General features: G+C 44.4%; 2 pseudogenes; both read right to left on the bottom strand.

Moving 5' to 3' along the window:
• Positions 1–624: 624 nt before the first annotated feature.
• On the bottom strand, positions 625–789 carry LOC143990562 (U2 spliceosomal RNA; annotated as a pseudogene).
• Positions 790–7,633: 6,844 nt separating this feature from the next.
• On the bottom strand, positions 7,634–7,810 carry LOC143990529 (U2 spliceosomal RNA; annotated as a pseudogene).
• Between the last annotated feature and the right edge of the window lie 3,557 nt (positions 7,811–11,367).

The following is an 11,367-nucleotide window of genomic DNA, read 5'->3' as shown; positions in this document are numbered from 1 at the left end:
CCAGGCGTTCCACATGGATGCACAGCAAGGGAAAATCATTTGCATGGCACCGCCTACTGGACACGTGGACGAAAGCCGAAAGGCAGGAAACCACTAGAGGGAGACACAGGCTGCCGAATGAATACTCAGGCAGGGACTGCTTTTTAGCAAGCTGGCTGTACTAAGGGACAGAAATGGAGCAAAGTCAGCACTATTGCAATGGCTGAGCAGGCTGGGCTGCTGCTCTCCAAACTGACATGGAAAGAACAAAAGGCCTCATTTTGGGCCTTGTATAGAAAGTTCATTCAAACGCTAGCTAGCTGCCCTTGTCGAAATGTGTCTACTTGCTGACTTCATAGGTTTGGCTTCTTGCAAAAACTGCCACTTCACCTGCTTCCTGAGCAAAAAAATATTAAGCGAGCAAGGAGGGAGGGAGAAAGAAAGAAAGGCCAAGAAACTGACACGAAGCAAAAACACCAGTACACACAGGGGTTCAACGCAAGTTTATTGCAAAAATTAACAACATACAGACAGCTTGTGAGCAAAAGTAACATTGCAAGTGAGTGAGCAAGCAAGCAAAAGGATGAGGAGGAGGGAGGAGAATTTGTTGTTTGAATTCATTCTGTTTTTGGAAACTGCATAAGAGAGGGGTGCACCGGTCCTGGAGGTACTGCAATACCAGGTCGATGCGTGGAGTGGACAGAGCAAGCTCTTCTTCCATCTCCCTGTTCTAAAAATCCATTGAAAAACCATGAATAATTCAACACATTTTCCCACAACCACCCTCATTTACATATGCAAAAAAGTTATAGTACCCAAATGCATTCTTTCCCTCCACCCTATCCCTACAATAACATATTTCAATTTTTCTTCTATCCCTCCTTGCTTTCCCTTCACCGAACCCTCCACTCACCCTGAAAAATAAAAGACATATATTAGAATTACATATTTCAAAAATAAAAGGCCAAAAGATTCTCAAGAAAAAGGCATTTTGCCTATACAAAAAACAGAAAAAAAAATACAGAGACCACTCCCTCCATTTATTAAACTTCCAGATGGCATATGCCTTCTCCTGCCCCAATTTTTTACAGTCCCAATATCCATAGAAATAAAACCTTCCATGGACCATGGCGACACAATCCACTACTTCCTTCCTAAAAATCAAAATATTCCTAGCATCCCAAAGACTTTCTTTCACACAATTTACCAACAGCCATAATACTCTCATTTCTTACTTCCCAAATTTACATACACCATACAACACCATCTCATATGTTATTCTCTTAATTCCAGTCAACCCTTCAATTATTTTAACAATACATTTCCACACTTCTTTTGCAAACTCGCATCCCCAAAACACATGATACACAGTCTCACACTGTCCACACCCCTCCCTAGGACACACCTCACTATCAACCATCCTTCTTCTCCTTTGAAACACATCCTTCTATCGATTTACCAAGTCCTTACTACATACCCTTTTCCAAACATTCTCACACTCATTTTCACTCAAACCTCCAATTAATTCCATTACTTCTTTTTTCCTTATCAAACCCATTACCTTCTTACTTTCAATCCACATTTCCTTGCTCACATCACCTAATCCATATCTCCTCACACCTCTCTCAATCCTTACATAATACCATGGTGCATTAAGACACACCGGCTTCCTCAAATCACCTTCCCCTAACTTGCATTTCCTCAAAACACTACCTCCCACATATCTTGTCATACATCCAGCCATATTCTGTTTTTTTTGCAACCCTTACACACATACTAATATATTTTACCACCAGGAACCTTTCTATACATACCACTCCTTTTCCCCCATTTACCGTCATCTTCACCACCTTCTCCCTCTTCAATTTCTCCATTTTAGATGACCAAAAGAAACTAAAACAAATTTTTATTATTTTTTTTAAACACCCTGTCAGGTGCAGGAAACACAGAATACAAAAACACCAAAATCTGTAAAATTGCAGCTTTAATTATAAGGGCTTTTCCCTCGGACAACGATCTTAAGGACCAAAATAACACTTTTTTCTCTACTCTTGCCCTTGCATCCTCCCAACTCTCCCTTCCATACAAATCCTTATCAAATTTTACACCTAACACCCTTATACCACTTGTACAGACACTCCATCTGCTCTGCTCTACATTACCCCATTCTCCAAAAAACTTACATATAGTTTTCCCCAAATTAATATTAAATCCACTAGCCATACAAAACACATCTACTAACAACTTCACCCTCTTCAAACCCACCTCATTCTTACACACCACTGTCACGTCATCCATATACCCAATCACATTTAAAAATTTTCCCCCACTCCCAGGCACTTCTATCCCCCTCACCAATTTATCCCTCCCCAACATCCTCAACAAGGGCTCAATTACACACACAAATAACACAGGAGACAACGGGCACCCTTGCCTCACCCCAGATTTTATTTCCATTTCCGTCAACCATCCATTCACTAATACTTTACTAACCATCTTATCATACAGACATTTAATCCACCTCATCATTCTCTCTGGCACCCCCATTCTTTCTAATACTTTAAACATATCCATGCACTACCCTATTATAAGCTTTCTCAAAATCTATAGTTAACACAGCCACCTTTTGTTTTCTCTCTTTACACCACCACAACACATCCCTCAAGCATATCAAACTTTCTGAAATCGTCCTTCCAGGTACAGCACATACTTGCTCCTCACCAACCATTCCTTCAAACACACGTCCTAATCTATTAGCCATCACTTTTGCTAATCTTTGTTTAACCCCCCTGACGGTATTCCCGAGTCTGACTCGGGGTGGATTTTTCATACCAAAAGCGGTATCCCCGAGCCAGACTCGGGACTGCATCGCTGGATCCAGGAGGAGGTTTACTTACCTTCTCCCTCGGATCCAGCGTTGTCTCCCCGCTGTACGAGCGAGCCGTGTCTCGCTCGATGCATTACATCGCCGATCTCCGTGCCTTCCGAGCGTTGCGACGCACGGGCACGGAGATCGGCGCCAAATTCAAAAAGTGAAACAAACAGTAAACATACAGTATAATGTAATCTTACAGATTACATTGCTGTATGTAAATATTTCACATCCCCGTTGTCCCTAGTGGTCTGCCCAGTGTCCTGCATGCAGTTTTATATAATAAAAACTGTTCTTTATGCCTGGAAACTGGAGATTGTCCATAGCAACCAAAACTGTCACTGTACATCAAAAATGATTTTAGACCAGCTAGAAAACAGCGATAATAAATTAGAATCACTCGCAGAATTGAGCGATAGCGATTTGTGGGGAGATCCGTCATCAAATACTGAAAAGTAATGACAGTGACAATTCTGCAACTGAGCAAATTTCAGTGTTTTTGATTTGATTACATTATTGAATAATTTTTATTATTGTTATATTATTATTTGGTACAATTATTTATAATTATTTATTATATTATAATTTATGATTTAATTTTTCAAACTTTATCATACCCGGGATGTCTGCTAGACTCTGGTTTGGACAGATTTAAGAGTTATTCCTAAGAATTGCAGGACTACAATATAAAACGCCAAATTTTCATGCAAAATAATGGTACCGCTTTTAGCACCTAAAATCCGAAATAATCGTACCGCCAGGGAGGTTAACAATGATATCGGCCTCCAATTTTTTAACTCGCTCCTATTCCCTTTTTTATATAACAACACAATCACACTTTCACGCATTGATTTCGGCATCCTTCCATCCCCCAACACTTTTACACACACCTCATATACACAATCTCCTATCACTTCCCAAAAGGCATTAAAAAAAATCCACCGTAAGCCCATCACTTCCCGGCGATTTACCCTTCCTCATACTTTTCATATTCCTTTCTACCTCTTTACACACATCTCCACTTAGACATTCCCTGTCCTTTGGTCCCAAATATTTTTTGATTTCATCCAACACATCATCTTCCACCTGTCCATCCCTTCTTCTTTCTGCATACAATTTTGAATAAAACTTCCATACCTCTTTCTTCACCTTTTCATTCCCACCCACTTCCTTCCCATCCTCATCAATCATGCTTACCATATCCGTTCTCCCATCAAACACCTTTTTAAAGAAAAATTTCAAACACTTCTCATCTTTCTCTCTCAACACCGTTTTATATTGTATCAGAATATTTTTCCCTCTTTTTTCCATAAACTCATTCACTCTCTCTCTCGCTTCCACTAACTCATTCCCCACATTCTCACCTAACTTCCTTAACTCCTCCAAATATTCTAACCGCTTCTGCCACCCATCATACATCTCCCTCTCACTCCTTGCTTTCTCACACCCTTTCCTTACAAAAACGATTTCATACATCCCTTCACCCACTCCCACCACTCAACAACAGTCTCAAAATCACCCACCCTCCGCTTCAATCTATTAAATAAACATACACACTCATCCCTAATCCTCTCATCTTCTAGCAAACTTATGTTCAATTTCCATACTCCTCTCCCATGCACTTTCCCCTTTTATACTTACTACGCATTCAATCCTACCATGGTCCGTAAAAGGTTCTCTCTTTATTTTAAACGACTCCAAATGCATATTCCTAGAAGCAAAACAAAAATCAATACGCAACATTATTATGCCATTACTACTAAAAAAGGTATAACCCCTGTCCCTCCCAATATCTACTAGCTTAAACGTATTCAGTATATCTCTTAACTCCTTCCCCGATTTATGCACCTCCCCTCTCCCCTCTCCCAACACTACACCTATCACCCTCCCTCATAATACAATTCATATCCCCCAACACTAAAGTAGGTTCCCTTCCTCCTAGGTACAACTTTTTCAAACAAAACTAACCTTTCCTGTTTTTTTGTGGAGCCATAGATACAAAAAATCTTTATTATTATTCCACCCACATCAACAAAAGCCAACACAGCCCTCCCCTTTTCAATATTTAACACATTTTTTATTTTAAATCTATCCCCCTTAAACAAAATAGCCACCCCCTTATTCCTCTCAGGACACAGAGACCACACCGCCGGCCCACTGTCCCATTTAGTAACCCCAGGCTCCTCACTCATGTTACATTCATGTACACACAATATATCACTTGGGCATGCAGAAAAAAGTTGAAAAACTGCAGCCCTCCTATAACTAGATTTTATGCTACGCACATTAAGTGAAGATACCCTAAGCTGTATTAAGGGAAAAAAAAGGATCAAAGCAAACCAAACAAAAGGATTAAGAACAAAATCATTTTTTTACCATACTTTTCCCCCTCCCCTGGCCAATCTTTTTGGTTATCCCCCTTTTTTACTCCCATCATTTCAGTTTCTGTTTTTTTTTTCCCTTTCTTGAGCTCCCACGGTACCCTACAGCAGCCTGAGAGTTCACAGCCTGGCCTGAACTCATAAAGGACTTTACCGAATTGTCAGAAACAACATCTGGGTCAGCCTGGGAGGGCTCCTCGTCACTAGGGAACGCCTGAATGTTCTTTGAGGGGGAGAGCGGCTCGTAGCTTGCTATTTTCCGCTTCAACGAGCCCTGGCTCTGGTCCATATCCTCCTCCGCATTTCCACCAGAATCACTCTCCTCACCTTTTTCCACCTGTTGTTCCCCCTCAGCCACAAGGGTCTCGGGAACACTTCCATCTGAGGAGACCCTACTCACCCCGGCCTCATCAGGGACCAATTCAGGTTCTGGGGCTTGTGGCTCACCCCATGCCAAATCCGCGAGAGCCTGGCCCAAAGCCTCCAAGGGGTCACTACATTGTTTCCTACCCTCAACAATCCTGCATAGGAGACTTTCTCTTTAGGCTTAGAGCCCTCCTCAGCTGGTTTGCTTTGTCCTGGCATTTTGTCATTCCCACCAGTGCGGGGCACCTTGGGGCATGCCCTTGCCAGATGACACCCACTTCCACACAGATGACATCTCCGCCCTTCAGGACATTCAGCAGTTGTGTGGGTGGCCTTGAAACAATTGCGGCAAACTTGTCCTGATTGGCAATTCTCCTTAGAGTGACCGAAGGAGATGCAGAACCTACAAAAAACAGGCTGCCCGTGATACCATAGGTAGCCTCTATTTGACCCAATAGAAAAAACCTGTGGTGGGTGTCGCACTCCACCAATTCCCTCCGGATCCTTCTTAAATTGAACCCAAAATTTCCTGTGCCCATTAAAAGTGCCAAAAACATTGGTTTGCTTTGATCCAACTGACACACTTTCACAATAATGGAGCAGAAAGATTTGAATCTCCTCATCCTTGGCGAAAGGGTTATACATGTGTACCATGAGAGATACACGCTGCTTGGTCTCGCTGCATAAAAAGGTCATACCCTCCAATATCGGATCTCCAATCTTCTCCGTTTGCCTCAGCCAACATGTCTGCATATCTGCCTTCGTCCAAAAGGTTACATCATAAAAACCACTGGACGGAAAGCATTGTATGCAAAAAATACTTTCCTGTGTCATCCCAAACAGTTCCTCAAACACTGTCTTCTGTACAAAGTACAGACCTACATCCGCCCTTTTTGGCTCGGTCACAACCAGCTGAATTGTGTTTGGAGCATCAGGAGCTACCACCACCATCCTGATACCATCACACCACACATATTCCACAAGGAAAGGTGGGTGAGGGGATCGCATCTCGTTGCCTGGGGACTAAGCCTTGGGCCATTGGCAGCAAGGGGGGGCCCTCCGAAAAGGGAGGCTCCCCCCAAGGCCGACCCTTGGGTACCCCATGCATCTTCTGACCAAGAATCAGGCAGTCAAGACTACACTTGATCTTAGCCAAAAGGCCGAAAAGCGATAACCCAATTATTCTCTTTTCTGAGCGAGCGGCGCCCTGCCCGCAACCGAGAGCTCACCGAGAGCAGCTGCCCAGGCCCGTCTGTCCTTCCTCCGCATCTAGACCGGGCGGAGACGCTGATACACAACTTTTCACACCTGGCCGGGCTTGCGGCCTAATTCCTTACTGATGACTTAGATACCAATACACAATTTCTAACACCTGTCCAACACCTTGACATGCACTTGCTGACCTTGCAAGTGGCCAGCAGGAAGCCTGCAGGACTAAATGCACACATCAAGGTGCTCCTCGTTGATGCACAGCGAGGGAAAATCATTTGCATGGCACCACTTCCTGGACACGTGGACGATAGCCGAAAGGCAGGGACCCACTAGAGGGAGACACAGGCTGCCGAATGAATACTCAGGCAGGGACTGCTTTTTAGCAAGCTGGCTGTACTAAGGGACAGAAATGGAGCAAAGTCAGCCCTATTGCAATGGCTGAGCTGGGCTGCTGCTCCCCAAACTGACATGGGAAGAAAAAAAAGGCCTCATTTTGGGCCTTGCTGAGAAAGTTCATTCAAACTCTAGCTAGCTGCCCTTGTCGATATGTGTCTACTTGCTGACTTCATAGGTTTGGCTTCTTGCAACTACTGCCACTTTACCTGCTTCTTCCTGAGCAGGGAGGGAGAAAGAAAGGCCATGAAACTGACACGAAGCAAAAACACCAGTACACACAGGGGTTAAACGCAAGTTTATTGCAAAAATGAACAACATACAGACAGCTTGTGAGCAAAGGTAACATTGCAAGTGAGTGAGCAAGCAAGCAAAAGGATGAGGAGAATTTGTTGTTTGAATTCATTCTGTTTTTGGAAACTGCATAAGAGAGGGGTGCACCGGTCCTGGAGGTACTGCAATACCAGGTCGATGCGTGGAGTGGACAGAGCAAGCTCTTCTTCCATCTCCCTGTTCTAAAAATCCATTTAATATATGGTCCCCAGATAGGGGACGTATCAGATATTAAGCTGATAAGAACATATTTTTTTTTATTGAAAAAGCCCATGGCGTGCAAAACACACCCAAAAAACTTCCACCCGGTGCATAAAAAAAGTGCACACACATAAAGAGTGAAACACTAAAAAGTGCAGACGGGTGCCTGATGTCCTCCAAAAGAAGGACCATACCCTGATCCCCGGGGCGTTAGGCTCCAGACGGGGACTGAGGTACCAGACTCAACAAGTGGTCCCCGGACAAAACTGGAAGACCTCCTTTCCCCAGGAGGACTGCCGAAACAGAACCTCCTAGGTACTTGGTACTATGGGGGCTTCCCCGAAGGTAGGCCCCCCCAATGGAGATTGGACCAAGCCAGAAGGCCTATGTCCGCTCTCCCAAAGACTTTCAGGATTGGTCCGAGGACCGACACCCTACTCATCACACGTGCAGTGACAAACCGTGACAAGACACACACAAATAAAATAAATAAAAAGTGAGGAAGGGATAGTGAAGAGGAGAGTGAAGAGGAGAGTGAAGAGGAGAGTGAAGAGGAGAGTGAAGAGGAGAGTGAAGAGGAGAGTGAAGAGGAGAGTGAAGAGGAGAGTGAAGAGGAGAGTGAAGAGGAGAGTGAAGAGGAGAGTGAAGAGTGAAGAGTGAAGAGTGAAGAGTGAAGAGTGAAGAGTGAAGAGTGAAGAGTGAAGAGTGGCCATTGTGCAATACAATGACCGGCCCTCCGGCCAGGAATCAAAAATTCCTCTGGTCCTAGCCAAAAGGCCGGGCCCTAGAGGCAGGTGTAAAAAAAAAGCGTGTTATGGTGACGTGGCCTGGGTGCCAAAATCAAAGTGCAGAGCACAGTGAATAAGGCACCCCTGGACTGCCACTCCAGGGGCACATCACCATGGGCTTTCCAACAAAAGCATCCCCGACGCTCCAGCCCAGACCACGACTGCCCCCACCACAGCCAGAAAGGCATGGAGATCAGCGAGCTTAGTGAGACCCTTTGCCATCAGGTCAAACCCTCACTCCCGCCACTCCTACCTAATTACATTCGAGAGGTACAGGCCGCCCCCCTGCTGGAACAGGAGAGCTAAGCGTTCCCTCCCAAAAAACTGACTGGGGCTAAAGCTGCCACAATCCAAGCCGGTCTGCCAGGGTCCCCTCCCCTGGCGCCGACCAGTGGTTCTCCGCCCCCATCAGAAGGCTTCCCGAACCGGTCCGGGTCACCTTTACACCAACAGGCTTTGCATAGCAACCGCCACCCCTGCTCCACCGCCGTAGAACAGGGACTGTAAGCAAGCGCCACCTATTGGTAACTGATAAGAACAGATTTTTTTCTATTGAAAAAGCCCATGGCGTGCAAACACACCCAAAAAACTTCCACCCGGTGCATAAAAAAAGTGCACACACATAAAGAGTGAAACACTAAAAAGTGCAGACGGGTGCCTGATGTCCTCCAAAAGAAGGACCATACCCTGATCCCCCGGGGCGTTAGGCTCCAGACAGGGACTGAGGTACCAGACTCAACAAGTGGTCCCCGGACAAAACCGGAAGACCTCCTTTCCCCGGGAGGACTGCCGAAACAGAACCTCCTAGGTACTTGGTACTATGGGGGCTTCCCCGAAGGTAGGCCCCCCTCATGGAGATTGGACCAAGCCAGAAGGCCTATGTCCGCTCTCCCTCAAGACGTTCAGGATTGGTCCGAGGACCGACACCCTACTAATCAAAACGTGAAGTGACAAACAGTGACAAAACACACACAAATAAAATAAATAAAAAGTGAGGAAGGGATAGTGGAGAGGAGAGTGAAAAGTGGCCATTGTGCAATACAATGGCCGGCCCTCCGGCCAGGAATCAAAAATTCCTCTGGTCCTAGCCAAAAGGCCGGGCCCTAGAGGCAGGTGTAAAAAAAAAGCGTGTAATGGTGACGTGACCTAGGTGCCAAAATAAAAGTGCGGAGCACAGTGAATAAGGCACCCCTGGACTGCCACTCCAGGGGCACATCACCATGGGCTTTCCAACAAAAGCATCCCCGACAGCCCAGCCCAGACCACGACAGCCCCCACCACAGCCAGAAAGGCATGGAGATCAGCGAGCTTAGTGAGACCCTTTGCCATCAGGTCAAACCCTCACTCCCGTCACTCCTACCTAATTATATTCGAAAGGTACAGGCCGCCCCCCCTGCTGGAACAGGAGAGCTAAGCGTTCCCTCCCGAAAAACTGACTGGGGCTAAAGCTGCCACAATCCAAGCCGGTCTGCCAGGGTTCCCTCCCCTGGCGCCGACCAGTGGTTCTCCGCCCCCATCAGAAGGCTTCCCGGTCCGGCTACGAACCGCTCCAGGTCACCTTTACACCAACAGGCTTTGCATAGCAACCGCCACCCCTGCTCCACCTCGCCGTAGAACAGGGACGGTAAGCAAGCGCCACCTATTGGTAACTGATAAAAACAGATTATTTTTTTTTTTTCACCAAATATCAGCGATATATTATTTGTCCAACGTCAAAAAAGACTTCAAAGAAACACTCCTTGTGTTGAACTTATATTTGCATCATTTATTTGGTTTTCCTAAATTCTATCTTTTTTTTTTTTTTTTTTAATTTATAAGGATTGATTTACACATTACAATTAGATATTACAATACAACAACTATTATCACACTCTCCTAAATCGAATTCCACAATCCTATTTTCCATTCACTCTTAGCACACTCACCCTTATTTTTTAAATCAATCAAAAAATACAGAAACACTCCTGATAAAAGAAATTTAAAACATTCATCCACACTAATCAACTCTCTCTTATTCACCAGCACACATCTACACTTCCACAGTACCTCTTTTCCCACACTAATAATTTGCCACGCCATTAACTTTTTATTTACATTCACACCTAAATTAATCCCATATACCACCTTTTCATAATTCAAATGCTTCATACCAGTTACTATTTTCAACAACCCTCCAACTTTCCTCCAAAAATCCTGTGCGAAATCACAATTCCACATTAAGTGCATACATGTCTCATCATTACCACAAGGATGTCTAGGGCAACGAGCTGTCCTTAATAAACCTCTTCTATACTGAAATTGTCTCACAGGCAAGCACTCATGAACCACTTGCCAACCCAGGTCTTTTTGACTATTTGTTAAACATTTATTGGTTACTAAGTTCCAAATTTCTTTTGAAAAAGTCTCTCTATATCTTCCAACCTGTACAACACCTTGAACATTCCTCACTTTCTGAATCACACCTTTAGGTTGCTTCCATTCACTCACCTCACATTCTTGAACACTATACAAATTCACCACACGATAGAGTATCTTATAATGTTGACTAAGAACATCTGAACACGGTTTCTTTAAATTGCTACTCAACCACTTATACTTTTTCAAAACTCTCCCACCAATATATCTTACCATATCACCATATCACAATCATTCCTAAATACCGCATACTCAAAAATAGTTTCACATCAGGCATCCCCCTTCCACCTTTACACTCGTCTTTATACATTATCTCTCTTCTCACTCTTTCCATTTTCGCTCCCCAAATAAACATAAAAAGTTCTCTAATGATCCTCTTCAGTACAACCTCCTTTGGAAAAAAAAACAATCCTGTATAAAGTAACAG

The sequence above is a fragment of the Lithobates pipiens genome, unplaced genomic scaffold (genome assembly GCF_037356315.1).
Source record: "Lithobates pipiens isolate NorthernLeopardFrog02 unplaced genomic scaffold, aLitPip1_a1.2 Scaffold_18, whole genome shotgun sequence".
NCBI lineage: Eukaryota > Metazoa > Chordata > Amphibia > Anura > Ranidae > Lithobates > Lithobates pipiens.
Note: the sequence above shows the minus strand (reverse complement) of the source record. Positions and strands in the feature narration are given on the sequence as shown.